The sequence below is a fragment of the Ursus arctos genome, unplaced genomic scaffold (assembly GCF_023065955.2).
Source record: "Ursus arctos isolate Adak ecotype North America unplaced genomic scaffold, UrsArc2.0 scaffold_21, whole genome shotgun sequence".
Lineage (NCBI taxonomy): Eukaryota > Metazoa > Chordata > Mammalia > Carnivora > Ursidae > Ursus > Ursus arctos.
Window position 1 is genome coordinate 1,985,502 of NW_026622886.1, and position 12,944 is coordinate 1,998,445.

The following is a 12,944-nucleotide window of genomic DNA, read 5'->3' on the forward strand; positions in this document are numbered from 1 at the left end:
AGGGAAGAGAGACACTCTTCTTTTAGCAAATATTTTAAAGGATTAAGTACTCTCTTGTAAAATTCGAAGATTGGCACTGAGTGAATGGTTGGACTAGAACGGTGTTTTCTCATGATCCCAATTTTTTGTGGAAAAGAAATGAAGCGGGGATGGAAAATATCATAAGCACCTTTAACTATTTTCTTTAACCAGTCACATAAGAGAACAAGACTGATTCTAAGAGGCTGCAAGTCCCAGCCCTGTTAGGACTGCAGCCTTGCTTCCTCCTTAGCTTGAATCACCATGTGAGTCTTTTGGTAGGAGACATTGGATGTAGTGATCATCCCAAGTTAATTCTTGGCAATTTATTTTGAAAATCCACTCTTTTATTCCTGTCTTTATACTCCCATAACTGTTAGGTAATTCATCTATTAAAGTACTTAGTACACAGTGCCTTGAATAGGGATTTTGTCATAATCATCTGTGTATCCTTAGCATCTAGCACATGATCACTTGGAAAATATTTGTTGACACATGATGAGCCCTTTCCAGCCTTGAGATGGTATGATTTTGTGATTTCTCCAGTGGCCTGGACCAGAAGAATATGGGAATAATGCTATTCTGATGTAGGCTCCTCTCTGAATTGTTTTTCTTCCTAAATGGTGTTTGTTCTCAGACTCTGAACCATTCTCTTCTTTTGGGACCTTCCAGTGAACAGAAGGAGAGAAAAATCTGTGTTTAGAACAAGAGGACTGTGTCAGACTGTAGTTGATATGTTAGGATCACTGGGGTCCTCCAATTGCAGTCAGTATGAAGAATTCAGTGTTGATAACAGATGCCGGGAGCTCATTCTCTTTTGTTATTCTTCCTCATTTATTGAGATTTGACCCCATATCTATGACTGTGAGGTGGAGTAGATTTCAGTCTTGATCTTCAAGCTTTTAAGGATGAGGTCAGTCGTTGGGAATTCATTGGCACCAAACTATGAGTATTTCTTTTTTCATGTATGTGGTAACTGCTGAAATTAATTTGTTTTAAAACTGTAGAATCTACACCAAATTAAACCTATGATTTATTATCTAATACGATATAGTAAGAGAGAAATGTTAAAAACCATTGTTTCATCAACCTGACTGTATTTATTTGTTGGAAAGTTGGAAGTGTCTCAAACTCAACATATACAAAATTAAAATGATTCATTTTCCTCCTCTAAGCTTTTTTTCCCCACCAGCAGTTTTCCCTGTCTTATTTTATGGCACCTCTACTCTTTTGGTTGTTCTGGTCAAAACTTTGTACCTTATATTTCTCTTATACCCCATATGCACCAGGAAAACTTACCAGACCTGTGTTCAGAATACATCAACAATTTCTCACCGTGTCTCTTGCTACCACTGTGGTCTAAGCCACTATCCTCTCTTGCCTGGATTATTGTAGCATTTCCTAACTGATCTTTCAGCTGCTACTTTTTCCTTTATTTTCAGTACAGCAGCCTGAATCATTCTCATTATACCTGTGTGAGATCATGTCAGTCCTCTTTTAGAAGCCCTGCAGTGGCTCTCCATTCCACTCTTGAGGAAATACCCATAAGGCCTTATTTGATCTGGTCTTCTATTAACCTTCTGACCTTACCTACCGAATCCCCCTTGTTCACTCTGCTGCAGCCACATTAGCTTTCTTGCTGTTCCTTGAACTGGACAGTCCTGCTTCTGCCTTAGGGCTTCTGTATTGGCTGTTCCCTGTGCTCTTCCTCTACATATCTGTATGGCTAATTCTCATCACTGTCAAATCTTGCTTTTATGTCACTTTCTTAGTGAGGCCTACCCTAATCATCTTATGTAAACATTGTAACTCCTTTGCCTCAAACACTTCTGATTCCCTTTATTGTGATCTACCTTTTTTTCCCCTAAAACATTCATTATATTTTAAGATCTATATAGTTTCTTTTTTATTCCTTGAGAGTGAGTTTAATGTATTTGTTTTATTTATCTATAAACTCTGCTTAAATGCAGGTAGACTTAGACAAAACTTTGGTTATCTATAGACCTGTCTGTCATTTTCAAGCATCCAAAAGAGTGCTGAACCTAAAACCAAGAAAAAGAAAAGCAAGTGCCTTAGATAGTCAAGAAAGAAATTTTGAGCATTGTTGACAATTCCTGAGAAGACTTAAAGTGCCAAAAGTGCTGGGAGTAGTAGGTTCTTCCAGAAGTTGAAGGAGTGTGTTGATGAAACTGGGGGTGTGTGGTTATAAATAGATAACATTTTTTGAGAAACATAGGTGAAAGGATGTGCAAGGAAAGCAGAGAAAGCAGAGTAGAGTATAGTGGTAGTCATAATGGACAAGATTTGAAGTGACTAGTGCAGTGAATGAGTGGTAGACTCTTGAGAACCATGATGGAGAGCCAGAAGATAAGACACATCTTTGGGGAGTGGAGATGGACCAGTGCCATAGGAACACCTTCAGAAACAAAATGCTTTAAAGCCATAGGCAGAAGGACCCTTTCCTTTGAATATAAATGAAAACCACAATGAGATACCACTTGACATTTGTTAGGATAGCTATTATAAAAAAAAACGGTAGGAGAAACTGGAACCCTTGTGTATCACTGGTGAGAATATGCAGTGGTGTAGCCACTATGGAAAGCAATTTTGTGGTTCCTCAAAAAGTTAAACATAACACTGCCATAGGATCCAGCAATTCTACTCCTAAGTAATATCCAAAGAATTGAAAGGGGGGACTTAAACAGGTATTTGTACACTCATGTTCACAGCAGCATTATTCACAATAGCCAAAAGGTGGAAACAACCTAAATGTCCCTCCACTGATGAATGGATAAACAAAATGTGGTAATGTACATACAATAGAATGTTTTTTAGCCTTAAAAAGGAAATTCTTTTCTTTCTTTTTTTTTTTTTTAAGATTTTATTTATTTGTCAGTGAGTGCGTGCAGAAGCAACGGGAGCAGCAGGCAGAGGGAGAAGCAGGCTCCCAGCTGAGCAAGGAGCCCCATGTGGGACTTGATCCCAGGACCCTGGGATCATGACCTGAGCCCAAGGCACACGTTTAACCAACTGAGCCACCCAGGAATCCCAAAAAGGAAATTCTGATACATGCTACAACATGAATGAACCTTGAAGACATTATGCTAGGTGAAAGATTCAGGATACAAAGGGACAGATATTAGTATGATTCCACTTACATGAGGCACCTAGAATAGGCAAATGCATAGACAGAAAGTAGAATAGAGGGAGGGGAAATGGGGAGTTACTGTCTAATGGGTATAGTTTCTGTTTTGAATGATGACAAATTCTGGAGATGGATAGTGGTGATGGTTGCACAATACCGTGAATGCACTTAATGCCATTGAATTGTACGCTTAAAAATGGTTGGGGTGCCTGGGTGCCTCAGTCAGTTAAACATCTGCCTTCGGCTCAGGTCATGATTGCAGGGTCCTTGGATTGAGCCCCGAATCAGGCTTCCTGCTCAGCAGGTAGCCTGCTTCTCCCTCTCCTTCTGCTGCTCCCCCTGTTTGTGTGCGCACACTCTCTCTCTCTCTCTCTCTCTCTCTCTCTCTCTCTTTCTCTCTGTAAAATAAATAAATAAAATCTTAAAAAAATCTTTTGTGGGAAAAACAAGGAATATTAAAAAATGTCCATTTTATTCTGTTTGAGAAAACTGGGATGTGCACATTTATTTAAGGCAAGGGCAGAGGTGTTCAAGTCAGGTTTGAGGTCGAGTTCCCCTCTTATTTATAACACTGATAGACAAACAAGCTCCTACTCCTGTGATTACACTTACAATAGAGGCTTTGCTGGGGCTTGCTCTCCACCCATCATCTCTGCAAATAACTACTTTACAGTGTTAGGAGAATCACTTAATAGAGTAGACGTTCAAATACTTGAAAACTGTAAAGTGGATTTTGTTTTGCAGTTTCAAAAAATGATAGCTGTATCTGCATGTCTGGAGCTGTGACATTTGAGTCTTAATTACACGAGGAATAGGAGGTGCTGCCATGGCTTGTTATGCGGTGCTGGCAGAGGAAGGCAAAACTGGGAGCTTTGTTAGAGTTTGAAACTCTTATGAATGGAAGGTTTGAAATTTTAGTTTTTTATTTAAGTATTGTGTGTAGTGACTTACTGAACGTTTGTTAGGTTGAATGCTGTAGCTGGGTTGATCAGCGTGGCCGTGTAGGTCGTCCTTGTTCCTTCCTTCCTCCCCTCTCTCCCTTTATAGTATATATAGAATTGCTTCCTTTTTCCTCTTGTCACCTTAATCAGTGATTATTAACTGTTCTTTAAAATCTCTTTCGAAGTTAAATTGATAATTGAAAAGCAAAGCTTTTTGGTGGGTGTGAAAGGCAGCAGAATACGTTGCTGCTTGTAGATTTCTAGTTTCTTCTAGAGGAGGTTACGGACACTTCTTTCCGGAAATAGTGGTCTCTCTTGACTCTCTCCTTTTGAGACTCTCTAATAGCTCCATCCAGTACCAGGACTCTGAGGGCTGACCTTTCTGACTCCTTCTCTTCCTCCAGGAGGCCCAGTCCACTTACTGCTCTTTCTTTGGAAGTGGAAGAGAAAGTAGGGGAATCAGGCAGAATGAGATTAAGGTTTTTCTTGTACATGTTCAGTTTGAGGAGGGAGGAGGTATGTGACCACACCTTGGTAAGGCTGATTGCTTACAAACTGCAGTTCATTCATTTAATTAGGAATTTTTTTTCTTTTCCGTTTTTGATATTGGAATCAAACGTTTATATTGATATTCTTTCCTCTTTCCTCCTTTTCCCCTTTCATCCCATTTTTAATTACTTTCCTTTTATTCTTTGCATCTTTTTCTCCCCAAATGAGATAGTAGCATTCTTTCAGATGAACTGCTTGTTTGAAAGAAGACCGTGAATTCTATGAAATTGCTTATTTTTGTGTCTGTGAAGTTTATACTTGAGAAGATGAGGACAATGTCATCTTACTTAGATCGTAAAAATTATTCTCATTTCCTTTGGACTGTAAGGGAAACTTTTTTTTTTTTAAGATTTTATTTATTTATTTGACAGAGATAGAGACAGCCAGCGAGAGAGGGAACACAAGCAGGGGGAGCGGGAGAGGAAGAAGCAGGCTTCCAGCAGTGGAGCCTGATGTGGGGCTTGATCCCAGAACGCTGGGATCACGCCCTGAACCGAAGGCAGACACTTAACCTCTGTGCCATCCAGGCGCCCCAAGGGAAGCTTTTTAAAGCTGCACTTCCAGTAGAGATTCTCTGTGAGCATGTTTTGAGCCAAAAGCCTTGAAAATAACTGTTAGAATTTTCTAATGCCTAAATTTTTAAGGAACAGCCTTTCCAAAACTTCAGGGCACACACATCTAATTTTTAAATTCTTTTCAAAAGTTAGGGAAAGAGTGTAGGTATTTAAATTTTTCTTCTGTTGTAATTTCCAAAACATTTTCTGTCTTAATAAAGCAGTGTGTTCCATAGTGTATAGTAGGATAAATACACTGGACTAGTAATCAGATTCTGGCCCAAGTGTTTCTGTTATCAAGTCACTGAAGCTCTTCTACTCTGGTTTCTCAACTGAGAATGAAGGGACTGGATGTATAAGCTTCCAAGGTTTAGTTATAAAGTTTTAGTCATTCTAGGTTTTATTGGCATTTCTCTAAAGCCAGTAATATAAAAGATTAGAAAAACTTTGCTTATAATACTCTTCACATAAAAATATAACTCATTTCAGTGTAACATAAGACTTGGATTCTAAAGAGGCTGAGTCAGTGAGTGACTAAAACAACCTTTTTATAAGATGGTCTCGTGTAGAAACCAGTTTCAAAATACGTTCTCTGACAACATCGAACTAAAAATCCTGGATCTCATTTTGATATTAATAATTGTAAGTAATTTGTCATTATCTTTTATCTTCTTTCTGTTCATCTGTTTTTAAAAGATAACTCATCACTCTGTAGGAGTTGACTTTTTCTGTTATGGCTTCCCTTGAAATACTACTGCTTTAGTCTTTCTCCCCTAAGTGCCTTTTCCTGAGAATAAAGGATTTAGTTCATACCTTTGCATAATGATTTAGAGAGTATTTTAAGTTTGGCATGTTAAAACCTGGCTGACTCCATTAATATGTGGACAAACTAGCACATTAGAACATTTTTTAAGTTCCAAGCCACAAGTTGTGCTTTAAATGAACATGGGCATGTATAAAATTAATATTTAAGCCTTGAATAGCACAGACATTCAAAATGCCTGTTGCCCTGGGTGACTGATTTTCAGTAAGGCTCTTGCTTGCCCTGCACATTTCTTCCTTTGCTTTAAACAGTGCCAAGAGCAGAGTCAGGAGAGGGTTTATTCCTTTGGCGCTCTGCTTTCGGCAGGCAAAAAGGCTGCTGTTTTACTTCTTAAAACTCCTACCATATGGAAAGTTTCTATAAATAAATCTTGGATTTATGATTGGACTTCTAAATTTGTAACCTGTACGATCCATGACTAAAGCCAATATAAATACCTATTTAAACATACAGACTGCATACAAAGCCGTGGCACTATTTCAGTGAGTATGGTCTCCAGCCACAATATCTAAATTATCAATTCAGTTAATTTCTTCTGTCTCACTTGGCATGAATGAGGACCTCATTTTGTTGTCAAGCAAAAACTAGTGAGCCTGGTAGTTTTTAGTGAATCCACTTTGACTTTTTGTACCTGAATTGTTGGCATAATTATGTGGCAGGTGTAGTCATAAAAATGTAAAAGTGCATTAGATTTTGACAAACTGAATCATTTAAATGTACTAAAGGAGCTGACATTTTAGAGGAATCCTATTATTATTTATTTTGTAAATTTGAGTCAATTGGTATTTCAGTCAACAAGAACATAATGGGCACCTGTTATGCGCCAGACACTGTGTTAGCTCTTAGGGCACATTGAGTTGTATGAAAGATGGTTTCTGTTCAGACAAGTAAGAGAAAAAGAAGAAAGGAAACCTGGGGACAATAAAATGTTTTAGCGCTCTAATGGAAAAATGGACAAATGCCATGTGAGCGTGGTGGGGAGGCGAGTAGATTAACTCTGGGGAGTTGGAAAAGGCTTTAGAAAAATATTTCAGTTGGGTCTTTAATAATAAAAATTATTTCTAATTGGCTATATTGTATTGAGTGTGTACTGTATACTAAGATTAGTTAATGTTACCTACCAGGGAAAGGGGAGGAAGAGCATTTTATGCAGTAGAAAAACAGTGGAACTGTCAAGGATTGTATGTCCCAGAAGTAAGAAGTTTGGTACAGCTAGTGGGGAAGGGGAGGGAGATCCGTGGCTAGGTGGAATCAGATTATGAAGGACCTCAGATACACAGTGTCTGTCCCTGCCACCATGTTTTTGTTCTCATTTCCTTGCCTGAAAAGCCTTTCTCCACTCTTTGCTGATGTACCTATTTTTAAAGGTCCAGCTTTTATGTGAAGCTTTCCTCCCCTTTTCTCAAAGCTTACTAATTTTACTGAATGATTGTACAAGAGTGTACCTCATGAAAGGGCATTCCATTTCTTGAACCATTTCTTGTAGTATAGTCTGTTCTCCCCAACTAGTTTCTCGTAAAGGACAGAGGATGAATCCTCTTTAGCACCTGGTATAGTGCTCAGCACGTTGTGGGGACTCAAGAAATACATAATGAGTGGATGAATGTGGAACATTTGTAGATGTATCAGCCATTGAGACAGCCCAGCTACAGTGGTTGAGATCACCTACATTTATTTAAAAGCCATTTCTTAACACCAGTAAGGGCAATTTTCAAAGGTATAGATCAGTTGTGATTTGGATGTAAAATGACTTCATAAGAGTAATTATCTCATAGGGTTGTTGAAATTCCATTAGTACATTTAAGCGCTTAGAACAGTGCCTAGCATATATAGTAAGTGCTCAGTCAAGTGTCAGCTATTATTTAACTCCACCTATTTGGGTCTTTTGCCAGTGACAGAGCTCAACCACCGTTGTAGGCATGAAGAAGATAGAAAGGAGACAAACAGCTTCATACCTTTGAAACCAAATGCTCTTTAGGAACTGGAAGAACTGCTTATATTGCATGAACTTTTATTTTTCTGTTTGTATTTTAGTGTTCGAGGGGTATGGTTGGCATGGAATTGAATTTCATCTGTCTGTGGGAGTTGTAAACAAGGTAGGTCCCAGGTTTATTTACTTTTTCTGCTCCTTTCCTAAGCTGTTTTGTTAGTATTTTCAGTTCTACTGAGCTAGAGTAGATCAGATTTGATTATTGTTTAGGGAAGCACTCTCATAGCCCCATGATGGTCTGTCATCGTTGTTTATCTAATGTTGTGGACTACGTCTAGTATCTTGTTAGACTTTATTGACTGCCAAGAACCAGCACAACCAGTTAAAAATTTTGGTGGTTATAGAACAGAACCATGAATTCACACACATGCGTATACAAACCATGATCCAGTCCTTGGAAGGCAGAAGTCTTGTATTAGAGCCATTATGTTAACCAGCTTGGGATAATGGCTAGTGACAGGCTAACTAATTCTTTTGATCACTCTAACATTCAGTAGCTTATGTGAGTGGTAGACTAAATGCAACAAAGGGCCTGTTTTGACAGTAGCCAGGCCATCATGGCAATTACAGATTTTGTTACTGATGACAGAATCTGTCTATCTGCAACCAGTAGAGTTTGATTTGACACAACATGCTTGTGTTCCTATCTTAAGCTCTGGACTAAACAAAAGTACACCAGATATGGCTTGGGCTCCTATATCTGTCTTGTGTCAGGTGCCCACAAAAAGCTATAGATGGCAGCTTCACACAGCTCTGCAAACCTATTTCTGTCAGAGCATTTCCTGTCAAAGTAAGGTAGTGCTAGTTCATGTAGTTCTAGTTTTCTGTGGTCTTAGGTACCCATTGCTCATTGGTGCAGGAAACTTGCATCACACAGAGAATAAAGTTGATAGCCAAAAAAAAAAAAAAAAGACACTACTCCCTACAGTTCCCCCAACAAAGAATCCTATGAACTTGTATATAGGGTTCTGTGGGTTGATGACAGCCTTGGACTCTTGTTGCACCTGCACATAGAACAGTAAAAGATCTAGAGACAGCTTGCTCTCAGTCACAAAGAACAGTTACCATAAATACATTGCTACAAGGAAAAACAGTTGAGTTACCTTTTTCTTTTTTTAAGTAAGCTTTATGTCCAGTGTAGGACTTGAACTCACAACCCTGAGATCAGGAGTTGCATGCTCTACCAACAAAGCCAGCCAGGTGCCCCACTGAGCTACTTTATGTAGGAAAGGGAACCATGATCCTTGGAATTGACACTACTGCCTAGGAAGGGTGGTAAGGAGGGTTGATGAACGTTTAACTTCTGCAGATGGATCCCCTTCATTATCATCTAGAGACCTAAATGTCAGGGTCTGGGTGGTTAGTCAGGAAATTCTCTTCTTTCTGTTTTCCTGCTTTTTATTGGGGTAGTAATAAACAGAAACTATTTTATGGAAATACTGTAAGAATTAATAGAAAGGAAAGAAACTAAAATTTACTGAACAGACGTCTTCTAAGGATTAGGCATGCTACTGTAAGTGGTATTAGGCATGCTGTTCTTTTATTGAAATATATAAAGTTCATCGATATTACACTTTTTCAAGTCTGAGTGGATAACATCATGGATATCACCACCTTGAGCTATTTTGACCTTTATTGTAGCCATTTAGAGGAAAAAGAATTAGATATTGATACATGTTACTTCATTTATGTCTGCTAGACCTTCTTTTTGAAGAAAAAAAAAATACCTACATGAGTTAGTGGAATTTTTTGTTTTTGTTTTTATCTAGAAAATAAAAACAGACTTGGTACTGATTTAGCCAAAGACAGAAAGGAGACTAGCAGGTCTGAAATTAGAGACACCTGTGCTGTTTTGGGAAGTTGAGACTCGACCCAGGCTTTGCTGAAGTTGGTGCAGGGGAGGTCAGAGTAGGTTAATATTTTCATAGCTCAAAGCAAATGTGAATTGTGGTTGTTTATAAGTGCAGTTTCGCTTGATCTCTGTAGTTGCACATGGGTAAGTAAAATATAGTGCTGTTGTCTTGGGCAGCTTCTGCAAAAGCCCCTGAACCAATGCAAATTAATCTTCTCCAAAAATACCAAAAAATACCCCATTTGGATGTTTTGTTGGCTGAGGGAATTGACTGTTGTCATCTTGCTGGTAAAGAAATTGTCATACATTCTTTCAAGATGATTCTAGATTTGATTTTCTGTTTTTAAATTTCCTCTTGAAATTCTTTTCTGATGGGAGGTACCATTGCTACATCTCAGGCATATGCAATAATGTGGATCAGAATAAACTGTTATATCTCTCCTAGGTGATAGGAAATTAAGTCAGAGTATTCCTTCTGCTGATTCCACATTTAACATCTCCGAATCTATTGTCTTTTTACTCTTAAGATAGTAAGCTTTTGTGGTCTTAGCAAGGTTGTAGAGAGGAACCCAGTGACACAGTACTGTCCTTTATTGGGCTGAAATGGAAACTTTAATATTTCTGAATCTGTGGCAATTTTCATTTTTATTTTCCTGTCTGTAGAATGAATTATTGTACTTTTCCTCTTCGCTGCATCCTTTCTTCAGAGAAACTCTAATAATGAAATTCTCCCTTCTTGCTTCAGCAAACAAATACCACTTTTTAAGAAACAGCCTTATTGATATGTGATTTATATACTGCACAATTTGCCTGCTTGACGTGTACAAGTCAATGATTTTTAGTAAATTTGTAGAGTTGTGCAACTGTTACTACACTCAGGTGTTACAGTCCCAGCTCCCCCAAAAGATCCCTTGTAATGCTCTTAATTATAGGAAACAAACTGAGGGTTGCTGGAGGGAAGCAGGGTGGGGGGATAGGGTACCTGGGTGATGGACATTAAGGAGGCATGGGATATAATGGGCACTAGGTATTATATGAGACTGATGAATCACTGACCTCTAGCTCTGAAACTAATACACTATATGTTAATTAATTGAATTAAAAAAAAGAGTTCCCGTGTAAACACTACTTTCTAGCTTTATGTGTCCTCTACAAATTTTGCTAAGTTCTGCATCAGATTTAATCTTCTTCCTACAAAGCTTTCCCATTGCTTATTCCCCCCCTTATTTTTATATTAGTTGCTTATTGCAGGTCAAACATTTACCCTTTTGTCACTTGTATTCCATTTTCTTACCACTTTTAAAAAGTGTAACCTTTTTTTTTTTTTAATTCCTTTTTCTTTTTTTAAAGATTTTATTTATTTGACAGAGAGAGAGCACAAGCAGGGGGAGCGGCAGGCACAGGGAGAGAGAATCAGGCTCTCACGCAGAGCAGGGAGCTCGATGTGGGGCTCGATCCCAGGACCCTGGGATCATGACCTCAGCCGAAGGCAGTTGCTTAACCAACTGAGCCACCCAGGCACCCTTAAAAGTGTAACCTTTCTTAAAGAGTGGCTTTAGCTTTTATTTGAAGTTTTTTTTTTTTTCCTTGAAAAACTTTATTCTATAATGCTTCAGGCCTTGCAATAAAAGGTCTTGTATTGGGGTGCCTGGCTCATTTGGTTAATTGTCTGCCTTCAGCTCAGGTCATGATCCCAGGGTCCTGGGATTTAGCCCTGCATCAGGCTCCCTGCTCAGTGGGGAGCCTGCTTCTGCTTCTCCCTCTCCCTCTGCCCCTCCCCCCTGCTTGTGCACTGTCTCTCTCTCTCTCTCAAATAAATAAAATCTTAAAATTAATTAAAGGTAATAAAGTTTATCACAAATGGGACCAGAGCTGATTTCTAAAGAGTAAGTAGTTCTTTCCCATTCAAAGAGAGTGATAAACCATTCGAGACAATGGTAGAAACATGAAAACCTTAATGGGCGAAAGCATGACATCAATTGAGGTTAAGTGAACAAGAATGAAAAGTATGGCAGGAAAAACTTAAAGGAAGGCAGGAGCCAGATCATAAATGGCTTGTGTGATAAGCTGAGTTTGGACTTTTCCCGGAAAGCTACAAGGAGCCACTGAAAACACAGAAATAGAGATAAGATGTGATTAAATCTCCATGTCAGAAAGATCACTTGGATAGCAAAGTGAAAGGTAAATTAAAGAGGTGACAAGTCTAGTTAGAATTCTACTGCAGTCATACAGAGGGATAAAACTATACAGGCTTCAGGGGCACCTGGGTGGCCTAGTTGTTAAGCATCTGCCTTTGGCTCAGGTCATGATCCCAGGGTCCTGGGATCGAGCCCCGCATCAGGCTCCCTGCTTCTCCCCCTCTCATTCCCCCTGCTTGTGTTCCCTCTCTCGCTGTGTCTCTCTCTGTCAAATAAATAAAATCTTAAAAAAAAACTAAACAACAAAACTATGCAGGCTTCAACCCTTAGGTATGTACCTAAGAAATACGAAAACATGCATCCACACAAAAACGTGTGCACAAATGGTCATTGCAGCATTATTCGTAAGAGCCAAAGAGTAGAAATAACCCAAATGGATTTTTAAAATGTGGTATATCCATACAATGAAATATTATTTGTCTTTAAAAAAGAATGAACTTCTGACACCTGCTACAACATAGGTGAGCCTTGAAAACATTACGCTGAGTGAAAGAAGCCACTCACAAGGGCATATATTGTATGATTCCATTTATATGAATTGTCTAGAACAGGCAAATCCATAGAGACAGAAAGCTCTAGAGGGAAGCCAGTTGCTATGTCATGACAGCACTCAAGCAATCCTATGTAGAGGTCCATCTGGTAAGGAACTGAGGCCTCCAGCAATAGCCGGTGAGAAACCATGGCCTGCTGCCAACAGCCATGTGAGTAAGCTTAGAAATGGATCGTCCAGCCCCAGTCAAGCCTTCAGATAACCAGGGTCCCAGCACACATTATGAGTGCAACCTTATAGCCAGAATCACTCAGTTAAACTGCTCCCATATTGCTGAGCCACAAAAACTATATGAGATAATGTTTATTGTTTTAAGCTGCTGAG

The 12,944-nt window shown here is 38.9% G+C and overlaps 1 protein-coding gene across 2 annotated transcripts in view; it reads left to right on the forward strand.

Annotated features, from left to right (window-relative positions):
* Nucleotides 1-12,944, forward strand: part of MRTFA (myocardin related transcription factor A) — a 191,670-nt gene that overhangs the window by 25,487 nt on the left and 153,239 nt on the right. The window contains exon 2 of one of the 2 annotated variants that reach the window (XM_057316566.1): nt 8,065-8,126. The exons of the other annotated variant lie outside the window; for it this stretch is intronic. The gene's annotated coding sequence lies outside the window, so the exon portion shown is untranslated. The remainder of the gene's footprint in view (nt 1-8,064; nt 8,127-12,944) is intronic. 2 annotated transcript variants of the gene reach the window in all.